General features: G+C 35.8%; 1 long non-coding RNA gene across 4 annotated transcripts; it reads left to right on the forward strand.

Annotated features, from left to right (window-relative positions):
- Positions 1-7,423: 7,423 nt before the first annotated feature.
- LOC113356651 lies at positions 7,424-11,074 on the forward strand. Of its 4 annotated transcripts, none has more exons than XR_003363076.1 (4): positions 7,424-7,636; positions 9,894-10,065; positions 10,416-10,648; positions 10,758-11,074. It is a non-coding gene; the product is annotated as an uncharacterized LOC113356651 (long non-coding RNA). The 4 variants fall into 4 exon arrangements; XR_003363077.1 differs by having other exon boundaries at positions 10,416-10,601; XR_003363075.1 differs by lacking the exon at positions 10,758-11,074 and having other exon boundaries at positions 10,416-10,672.
- Positions 11,075-11,969: the final 895 nt, after the last annotated feature.

Below are 11,969 nucleotides of genomic sequence, written 5' to 3' on the forward strand. Positions count from 1 at the left end.
TGTACACCAGCACGCCACCTATACACCAGACCAAACGGCCAAGACCGACCAAGATTTGTCGTCTTGAAACGCGCGCCCGAAGTTGGCATCACGGGCGGATTTTGCGGCACCAGATTTCCGTCGCAAATCGAACTCAACCACTCAACTTCTCCGGAGAATTTGAGTGGTCCATATTGCACTTTCACGGGACGTTGAGGTATGAGGGTCTAAACCGGCATGCCGTCTACACGCATGCCCAATCGCCCATGCCAAAACCGTGTCCCAAGCTTGGATTCGACCAAGCTGAAAAGTGGTGCTTGCATACCTCTTTTCAAAACCCTAATTCCACTAACGGTCGCGGATGAGTGTCTCATAGATCATCTCGTCCGTCCAACTTCACCGGCTTGGTTATACAACCCCGGTCAGGAATTAATTGTTCGGTAAGGCGTCATGGTGATCACCACCCGTCACTCTACCACATCATGTGTTCGGTCAAGAGAGGATTTGCTTGCACAACCTCCAAACCATCACTTGAAGTAGGCTGGACAAACGCTCAACAACGATGTTTTATACCTGCTGAATACATTCGATGCATTACATGCGTAGAATACACACGATACTTTACAAGTATCGACTTCCTGAATAACTTAGTTATTTAATCCAGCATTACATGCTCCTTTATGTGGGTCCCACGATCCACACACTCGAGACATCAATCATGTCACAAATTGGGGGATACTTATTGGGGTATTGGTCTGGCGGTTTACAGCGTGCAGCGCGCAACGCGCCATCACAAGAACGTGTCAGGAAGTCATGTGCGGTTAGTGATGATGGGAGGAGTGGTCTTACACCTGATCGTGTGACAGTTACCAGCATAACTCCATTACTCCATCATTCCACTTTCTCCACTTCCTACAAGAGACGTGAGTAAGGCTCAAATGACTTGTATAAATAGGCTCTCCTTCTTATTCCAAGACAGGACAACAGAAGCAAGTGTTGTTACAACCGTATTCAAACACCAGAACTGATATCTTTCATCCTGCAAGCCAGTTCAGCTTTCTGATACAAGTCATACAAAGCCAACACCTTCATAATCTCAACACCTTCTTCGCTTCCCTCCCTAAGATCAACCCCATCTCCTGCACTTTGTGACCGAAACAAGTCTGGAACGGCCATTTCTTGGTTTAGGACGGATTTACACAGATTGATTTCTCGAATCTACAAGCACTCCCGTGTAGTGCATTGTTTAAGGTTTAATCTCATTTCTCATCCACACACCCCAAATTACCAAAACCGGCAGAAATAGTTTTCACCCATAAACAATAGGTCTTACATATTTCCACCAAAGAACGAGTTTTTGGTCAGGAGAAATACAATACTCAGAAAGGTAACTTTGCTAGCTTTCCCAAAATCTTTCACCTTCTGATTCAAGTCAAGTACGACTCTCCCATAACTGTTCTGGTCTCAACACTCTCTTCACTTCCCTCCCTAAACCAGCCCTTCTCCTCCTCTTTGTGACCGAAGAAAATCCGGAACGACCATTTCTTGGTTTAGGACGGAGTTGTACAGATTGATCTCTCGAATCTAAAGTACTCCCGTGCAGTACATTTGTTTAGGGTTTAGATTTGTTTCTCACTCACCTACCAAAGTTACCAAAATCAACAGAAACGATTTTCACCCATAAACAGCGTGATTCGAAAAAATACGGAAATTCGTGTATAATACATTTTACATATCTCAATTCGGCATCAAAAATTTGGTTGAGATACCTGATATTAGATTTGTAGTAAATCTGGTTCTACCCAGCACCAATATCGATACATTGGTCCGAAGAAAACTCCCTTCATATTAGTGGTACCATTAAGCTTGATCTTTTGCATAAAAGATCGATGGATGTCTCCCACAAAGAAAAGATTATCAGACAGTTTGAGTTTTGATTTTTGGAAGGTTTATTAAAGCAGCTAAACATTTCCCTAGATAATAGTTTGGTAATATAGGATACTTTTTTTTCATCCAATTGGTTACGATTGTTCAGGCAAAGCTAGTAGAGAATAAAGGCTGGAATAATCATATGATCATTAACAAATTGCATATAGTAAATTGGACATATTTTCTCAAGTAAATGAAGAAGCTGAATACATTCAAAGATGGTTTGTGGCCTCTATGCAGTATTATCGGGCATAATGATCAACTGAGAAGTCTACTCATCAGGGGGAGTAAAGCCATTCAAGACTATGGATATGGGCATGTTGGACATCACGTTGTGCACTCTTTTCCTTAGGCAAGGTTTTGTCCCACTGGGTTTTCCTTGTTAAGGTTTCAATAAGGCATGCGAGTCTACTGTTATCCACAGTTAGAAATGTTGTACTCTTTTTTCCTTCACCCTGGTTTTTGTCCCTCTGGGTTTTTCCGGGCAAGATTTTAATGAGGAAACATCTACGAGTCTATCATTGTTCTGATTGCTCATGTTTTCCTACGTTCAAGTTTTGTCCCTCTGGATTTTCCTGGCGAGGTTTTTAATGAGATATGAACTTAGAACGATGATCATCCATAGAGTTTTTGAGATGCGGTATCAGATAATCGCATTTATTATTTTGGTTAGAGTTTTTACTACAAACGGTTTTCCTGACAACATTTATCAAGGCAACATTTACGTATCCAAAATCTTCATGTACTCTTGCCCTATGGTCAGGGTTTATACCCAGTGGTTTTTCTGGCGCATGCGTTTTGGTTTTTATTGTGATACTAGAAAATAGAGAAGAAAACACAAAGTAGAGGGGAAGAAGAAGGAGAGAAAATCTTATTCATTAGTGTGTTAGACAAACAGTAGAGCCTCTATTTATAGGGATGGACACAAGGGCATCCCAATAATAAACGAGATTCACCCTAGATATTCTTAACATAATTACACTTTTATAACACTCCCCCTGATGACATTGTGTCTAAGCTAATTGCCTCGTTAAAACCTTGTCAGGAAACCACAAAGGGACAAACCTGATCGAAAGGAAAAGAGTACAATTGTGAGTAAACTTAGAACCGAGATGGACATGCATATGTTGCCTCATTAAAAACTTGACAAGGAAAACCCAGTGGGACAAAACCTTGAAGAAGGAAAAAGAGTACAACGTCATAGTCCAGTAAAATACCTTTTACTATGATGCTCCCCCTGATAAGTACTTCTGTTAAATCTTGTCTTGCAAATCTTTGAGTCGACACTTCCCAATTTCGATAAACGAATTTCTTGAGTGCTGGAGAGAGTAATGCTTTCGTGAGAAATCTACCAGTTGATGAAGTCTTCTTTTGTGTTAGTCTTATAATAGTGGTGTTCTCGAGTCTTCATGTTTCTTTCAATACATTAAGGACTTGCTTCTTGATTGCTAGCTTCTCGGAGATGATTTGCAAAAGTAGTTGATGTAGTTTCTTCAACAAAGTTCCAATACGCAGTTATAGTACCAAAGGTGAAAAATTTTGTGATCATACCTTATATGGATCAGAATGATATCCAAATTCATAGGAGATGGCTATGTTGATGTGGTCTAACAAAATGACCTAGTTAATGGTGGGAATCCACCAAATAACCAAAATTGATACAACTCCCCCTTGGATGACCACCATATTGAATTAAATTGCCTCACTAAAACCTTGCTAGTAAAACCCAATGGGAAAAAAATTAGACGAAGGAAAAAGAGCACAATATCACTATTTTGAAAGAAAATTAAACGTCAACAAGATGTTGCCTCGTTAAAACCTTGTGAGTAAAAACCACGTGGGACAAAACCTGAAACGAAGGAAAAAGAGTACAAATTTTGACGATTTATGGATGCTAACTCAACTATATGAGTATTATCGAAAACGAGCATCAAAATCATAACTCTAGTCTACCTGAAAGACGAGTTTAAGATAGCATAATTATAACTGCAGATTTAAGAAAGAAGGGAAAATAAAATTTATGCTGCAAAAGCGTGGAAGTGTTTTTAAGGACTCCTCAAGAGATCTATAACGTTGAAATCATCAACTAAATAATCCGGATTTTTGGTTGTGTACAAAAATTTTAAAAACACATAAAGGATTGTTAAACCTTGTGTAAGCAAATAAGGTGGCTGCCTGAATAAAATTGAATCCTCAAAAGATTACAAATTCAATATGTTCCTCGACCACAATTCTTGTGCCAATGCAATATGAGTCCTTCAAAGACTACCACGCCAAATGCATTGTATAAAGAGAACAATTAATGAATCAATCCTAGGGTCTGAGCAAAAATGAAACCCTTAAATCGTTTTTACAACGAAAAATTTCTTGTATAACGCATTATGACTACACTAGCCTGTAATTAATAGGCTTGGCATTTTTTAAGTGTTGAGTTTTGGATTCAAAAATTGCGTTAATTGAGAAACTAATCCAACTTAATTTGGATTGTATGCCAACCAATCACATATGTCGATATTCCTCTGCAGAGGGGTTAACAACCACCATCATTTATTAGTAGCTACCATAAAAGAATATCCGACAATCATATTAGCTTATCACGATCTCACACAATATCCAGGTATGCATACTTTGAACAATTCAAAAATTACTGGTACAACACCCTCGAGCATAATCTCCCTATCTTCCATTGAGGAGATATGAACTATATGAATGTGGATCATGTTTTGATAGACTCAATTAGATTACTATATGTAGCCTCTTCCAAAACGCTACTTGTTGCTATATGTGATTGGATTTGCCTTTCAACAGGCAAATACTTATATAAAAGCAAAATGAGATATTTCATACCAAGCATATAATGATAGCCTTTACCAATTTGATATGGATGAGAGAGAAACTGATATAACTATTAAGTTAATTAACACAATCTTATGATAGTGTATGCTCTCCCCTGATCATGGTGAAATTTTATTTTTATCTCTTATACGAAAATTTCAAGTTTCGTAAAGTATTATCCGATTAATTCGAGATGTATACTCGTTATGAAATATGTCTTTTGACATATAAAAAAAAATGTAGTCTTAATAGACATACATATTTACCATCAACCATGGATTGTTTTTGGAACAAAATAAAAATTATATGTCAAAACCAAAAGCGTTGGAAATATGCAAACAAATCTCCGATAATTTCGTGATCTTAAGGGTCAATGAGATATTGAGAATGATATTATGGATACTTTATTTTTCAAAAGAAAATAAATTCAAGATCAATTTAGTCACTACAAGGACTAATAATATAGCTAAAAAGCTGGGTGCACACCCATTGATATTTTATGTCCCACCGTATTCTAACATAAAGTTGAACGGTCACAGTTTTGGAGATTAACACAAGGAAGAAAAAAAAATACTAATAATAACAAAAATTGCTCAATATCCCTTAAGAATGCAACAATTCCTCGGTGTTTGCAATAATATCACAATAACGATAGTTTATCCTTTGAGGATCTATAGGAAAAACCAATGGGTTGATATCGTTATTTTTTCTTTTTATCCACATTGTGGTGATGAATGGTTTCTTGGAGAAATAGAAATCGATGATTTATTATTTGATGAAACCATATATACAATTTCGTTTTCGAAATCATACCATATTGGCAAAGAGTTAGAAAATATGCCAATATATTTTCCAAAATTTTAAAGAAAAGATGGAGAAAATAATGGTTTCTGCGATTTACCAAAATCGTGTCGACAAAGAAAAGAAAAAAACTGTCGTTCTAGTCATCGTAAAGGAAAAACCCACTTTGTGGTTGACAAATGGTTTCTTGTAAAAAGAAAAATAGAAACCATATGGATAAATCACATGATCACTATCCAATGGACAAAGATACCAATATTAACTGGCCGGAGTTTTTCAATCATGCACGTGATTAGTTATCGTAAGGATAAATAAATTACGATAACACCAAGTTTTGGTGATTACGATGTCATTGAAAGAATAGAAACCGTAAACCATCCTTTGATTGGATTTTTTTTCTTTTTATATAGAAAAAAATTAGAGAAGAAAAAAAAACAGGGAGAAATTTATACGCAAAGATTAATCTCCCATGTTCCATATAAAAGAAAAAGGAAAAAAATAACCTACATAAATGGAAATATTAAAGTTTCAAGGTGGGACAAACCCTTGAGCCTCCACCGTCCACTGCAGTAGTCTTCCGTAAGCACATAGATGCTTTGCCATCCAAAAACTCCATTGTCTCAATTGTTTTAGTGCAACCATGAGTACATGTATAAAGACGAAAGTTAGCGTATTGTTCAATTATCAGAACTATAATTGTAATGGTTTATATGATTTGTAAATCAAACGCTAAGATATAACAACAAAAGGATAACAAGAGAGGAAAACAACAGTTTTTTTTTTCAACGCCAATTCTCTTTTGCTGCGTTCTTGTAAGCGATTTCAAAGCTTAAAGCTCAGTGTAAAGGTTGCTGATAACGCATTGTGATACTAGAAAATAGAGAAGGAAACACAAAATAGAGGGGGAGAAGAAGGAGAGAAAATCTTATTCATTAGTGTGTTAGACAAACAGTAGAGCCTCTATTTATAGGGCTAGACACAAGGACATTACAATAATAAACGAGATTCACCCTACATATTCTTAACATAATTACACGTTTATAAAAGTTTTGTCCCAAGTGGTTTTCCTGATGCAATTTTGACGAAGGAAGTACTTTACGGCGATGACCAACCTCAGTATAAGCTCAATTTTTCCCGATATGGTTTTCCTGACGCAATCTAAATAAAGGGAGAAAATCCGATACGGACATCGTCATTTTAAAGCTACCAGTATTGCGCTCTTTTTCCTTCGATCAGTTTTTACCTCAACCGGATTTTTCTGACAAATTTTTAATGAGGCAACAAATTATGTCCCATAGGTTTTCACCGACAAAGTTTTTGAAATATTTTTGAATGGTGGATCATCCAAGGGGGAGTGTTATATAAAGATTGTCAAAGAAGTTGATCCACCGGTTACCACATTTATATGGGACCCACGAAATTACCCAAGTGAAAGACACTTATGCTTTTGACGTGTCGTATATTCATGGATAATTATCCATGCATTTGCATCGTCGGCTAATCCTACATACATATATATGTACTCATATGTGCACATTTATTAAGGGTAGTTCGTATAGAATGATTTTTTTTGTTGAGCCACCTGGATGAACAAATTGCGTTTCTCATTATGAAAAACTAGAGCAAAATGAACAGATTTGGCTTTCTAGGGCCTCACTAATATTTCTTTTTAATATAAAACGTTTTGCAGGATAAAGTCTTAAGTATAAAGCACAGTTTGGCTAAGTTAGCCTGCGTTAGTGGTGGTTCAGATTTGTTCTCAAAAAGATAAATCTACGGCTATGGTTGTCTAGACCAAACCCGTCAACCGCACGTGTGGTGTAGCTTCAAGGTCGTGTAATGATGGAATCCTCCCATCATTCTCTCAGTGTCTAAGACCCAGTAGGAATTCGTTTCACAGCTGCTGAAACCCTTTGTTTGATCACTTAGTCTTCTCCCTGTAATCGTTAAACATGGAAGCCGAAGGTTCGTTTTTCATGATTATTTTGATCATCATGTTAGTCTTGGGGATGTTTTACATGATTTTGAAATCTGCTTTGGTTCCCAAGGAAGATCAGTCGCAATTTTTTTTGGAACAAAAACCAAATTACAGGTATGATTCCCTGAAAAATCGAATTTGGGTTCGTTATTTGATTAATTTTAGTCCAGAATAGTTTTAAATTTTGATTAATTTGTCCGGAATAAAAAATAATTGTTAAACAGAAAGAACTACCTAGGGCTTAGAAGGATCAAGTATTCATTTTATTCTCTGATTCCCTCAAGATCAGAACTTGGTTCTTTATCTATGTGAATTTTTGATTAATTAGAATTTTGATTCATTATGTGTGTGAAATTTGGCATAATTCGGGTTTGGTTTAGAATAAGGTCCATTTTCGAGCTAGGAATTGGTTTTTGAGTTCATGCCATGGTGCTCTTAATTTTGACTTTACTATCAACTTAAACCTGATTGCTTCCTCACGCATCAATGTTTCATGGTGAGTTGTTTAAGGTTCTTTATATTTAATTGCCTTTTCAAATTTGCAGTTACAATCTTCTTAATTTTAACCAAATGAACTGCGCGGTACTTTCAGCCTTCCATCTTCCTTTGTGTTATAAATTTCTTGCTTTCCCTCATGTGTGCCTTACCTCTCCACTTTCCTTCAGTTTCATCTGCATTAAAGCTTATTATTGTTACCCTAATCTGTAATACTACAAAACCCCTCTTGATCGAAAGTGTCTTCTGTCTAAACTCCCATTCATTGCTTTACCCCTTAATATTCTCTGATTTTAACTCACCAAAAACCCAGGTATTATCTTAATCGCCTATTGTTCATGAGGCGGTATTCTTCCCACCGGAGGAGGAACCAAGTTTGTTGGGTTCTTTCTTGACAACACTCATTTTAGGCCGACAATACAAGTTTGGGATTGTTAGTTGATGTTTATACTCTGATTTTACACTATCAATTGATGTTATTTTCCCTGCTCCCGTTCCATCTTCGATTTCTTCCTGTTCTAATTTATTGCGATGAATTATATATAGAGTATCAAAAGATTGGACCTTTACGTCCATAAAAGGTTGGCATTCTGGATTGAAAATTATTTTCATCTTTAATTTAGGTACATCTGTTTTTTTTTTCATGGGTTTGAATTTAGTAATCTAATGCATTTTGTTTAGTTGATACCATTAGGAAATGAATTTATGGTTTGTCAATTTTTGCATGTTGTGCAGTTCAAAAAGATCTATTTGCTTGGATTTGAAAGTGAATAATATGTGTGCAGTATTCCTTCTTCGATGAAACTCTTGGCTGTTACTATAGTATTACCTAACAAAAAAAATAAATTCTTTATCAGAAGTCACTCTTCATTCCTCCAAATCTAATTTCTGGCTAACCATCCATGCCAAAAAAGTAAGTCTAACTGTTAGTATGTAATCTTTTAATTCTTGGATTAGGATCCCAACCCAACGGTGATGCTTTTTACTACTTAAACTAAGTTTATGATGTGAACAATTTTTTGGAAGAACATCCAGGATGACAAGATGTTCAACTAGAATCTGTAGCGGGTAATTATCCTATATGAAATTATTTGATTTTAATTTTTAGAAGCAAATTTTTTTTATTTAGGCTTATTGATGAACAAATGTTAGGAATATTATTATCCTATTTATGAAAAGGTAGTTTTTCTAGGTATGTGATTTTTTGTAATTGTCTAATGGACTGTTAAGATACTCTAGGGGTGGCCGATAATTTCTCTCTATCTTCTTCGCTCCTAACATTTGTTCTCTCTATCTTCTTCGCTCCAGCATATAGGTCCGTGGTTTTTGTAATGGTTTTATAATCTTACTTTTGTTGATTTATGGGAAGATGTTATTGATCTGCCATTTTAAATGTTCTTTCTGAATAATGCGACAATAAGAAAGAAGCCAATTTCCTTTATCTTTGGTTAGTAGTTACTTATTCCTCTTTCTACTTAAATTTATTTTGCAGAGAACGGTAACCTACTTGATAATCTCTGTTATATTTTAAGGTTCCCTCTACGTATTAGGTCTACAGTACCAGATCGGTTTCAACAATTCAGATGAAATTCAGAATTGATTCAATGAGTGTTGATTTAGATGAAACAGTCTCTAACCTCAAAAGAAAAATCTCATGAATAACAACTTTACATTTTTTGTCAATCAAACTAGAAAACTGTCTCAAACTAATATATGCTAAGAGGGATGATAGAACGACATGTGATGCTGTATTATGTCTGTCAGAAAACCCCTTTAGTGTTTTGAAATATACATTTTGGGAAAACCAGGCGGCCTAATATAGCGATATGCAGTAGTATTCTTGATATTTTATTTCATGTTATGTCTTACGATGCAGATCTTGCAAGGCTGTCTCAATTGTGCTAAGATTTTTGAAGTTGCTGCAAAGTTGATGAAAGAGATGAGCTCAAAAGGTTTTCAATATTATCTCATTACATACTCCTCCGTACTCAAGGATATCAGGAAAGTTGGCGAGGAAAATATACATACACATATCTAACGCTAACTTGGTATGTTGCTCCTCTTCCTGCTTAGTATACATGTATCTGATTTGCTCACTTTATTGAGAATCTAAATCGCGTGTACATCCACACATCATTGTTAGATGGTGCACATGAAAATGTATCACGTGCACGAACACACACACATTTTGGTATTAAAGATTTTGGATTGTTCAACTTCAAAAGGTAAGTAAAAGATACCAATGTTTTAAGAAAAAAAATATACTTAAAAAGGGCACTTCTGACATCCCTGGCCTTAATATCCTACTTGGTTTGAATTGTATTTTTGTACTTTCGTGGGTTATCGTTTTCTTCAGATTTTATTGTATACATGAATAGTGTAAGATTTTCTTTTACAGGAAATGGTTCTTTGTCGATTTGTATGCCAATTAGCTAGCGAAGCTTTACTTGCACATATATTCGAGAGTCACTTGAAGCCAATCATCTATATGGACCTTCTTGCATATCGACAAGTGGGGGATCCTGCACTTGATGTGGAAAGAACCTACAGAGTGTAATAGAGTGAATAATAATCTGATTGTCAGGTCTAATATGAATGAATATAAATTTTAATTTTTCGTGTCTAATGGAAGTGAGTATAAAATTTGTAGGTTTGTGTTTTGGTGTTTAAGTTCATTTGATTATGAATGTCTTATGTTCCTGCCATTGATGGCTGCTGTTTCTGTTGTTTTTCTTTCCAGATTTACGATTCTGCCAAGTGTGCATCTATGGAACACAACTCGAAGATGCTAGAGTTATGTGTTGCTGATCTAAAGGATGTCTTTTGGATCTTACAGAGGTGCAGTTGAGTTGGAGATTAGGTTCTTTGTAAGCAAATAGAAATGGGTATATACAAAGAAAGATCAATTTTGTAGCAAAACCTTTTCTTCGGATACCCATTTGTCTTGCTCCAAAGATATTGAAAGAATTGTAAGAATGGAATGGAAATGTTTTTCTTTTTCCTTTACCGTTAATAAGAACCTTAAACAAAAGTGCGTAAGTGTGAAACCATGTGATATCCATTTGACGTCTAAGTGGAACCTTACATTTCAGTTTCAAACGCAAATCGAGGGTTGAAATGTAGGCAAGCCTTCCTTCATTCCCTTAGCTCAGCTTGGCTTCGCTTGAATACCATAAACGAATAAGAGACCTTTCCCGGCTTCTCTTTATTGCCAGTATTTGTATGCTTTAATTCATTCATGATCCTCTTAGCTCGGGGTATTGAAACCGGTCCCCCGCAGTTCGTTCCGTAGTTTGTCAATTTCTTTTCATGATTGTGTAATTTGTTGGTTACATGAATTATATGGTGCAGAGCATTCAAATTTAGTTGGTGACCGTGCCGTTACGGCACGGATTAAGCCCTAGTCATTAGTACAAAACAAAACTAGGCTAAGTTTGCATGTGTTAGTGGTGGCCAGGATTTGTCTAGACAAAGATAAATCAAGGGTTGTGGTTCCTCGGAGCACCCCTTACATCTCGCACGTGTGACGTTCATTATAAATGGTCATGGTTTGTTCAACTTAAATATTAATTAGCATAAGTGTTTTATCAATTGGTGTCTCATTAATTTCTCATGATAAATGATTTATTAATTTTACATCATAAATGTTCCTTAATTAATATTAATACATATTTCCATCAATAAATAATTTTGACAAAAATTATTTCAATACATATTAATGGCGGCAGTTGTAGTAGTAGAAGAAGTAGGTGGTGGAAGCGGTGGCGGGTGTTACTATGTGGTGAAGGCGGTAACATTAGTTTTGGTGGAAGACATAGTGGTACTGGATGGTTTTAATGGTAGTGGTATTAGTTTTTTCTTCTTGAATCAAAAATAATAAAAAAAAATATTTTACATGACGGGTAACATTGTATTGTGAAAAATATAGTTATTTTTGACATGATCAATAAAG

The sequence above is a fragment of the Papaver somniferum genome, chromosome 3 (genome assembly GCF_003573695.1).
Source record: "Papaver somniferum cultivar HN1 chromosome 3, ASM357369v1, whole genome shotgun sequence".
NCBI lineage: Eukaryota > Viridiplantae > Streptophyta > Magnoliopsida > Ranunculales > Papaveraceae > Papaver > Papaver somniferum.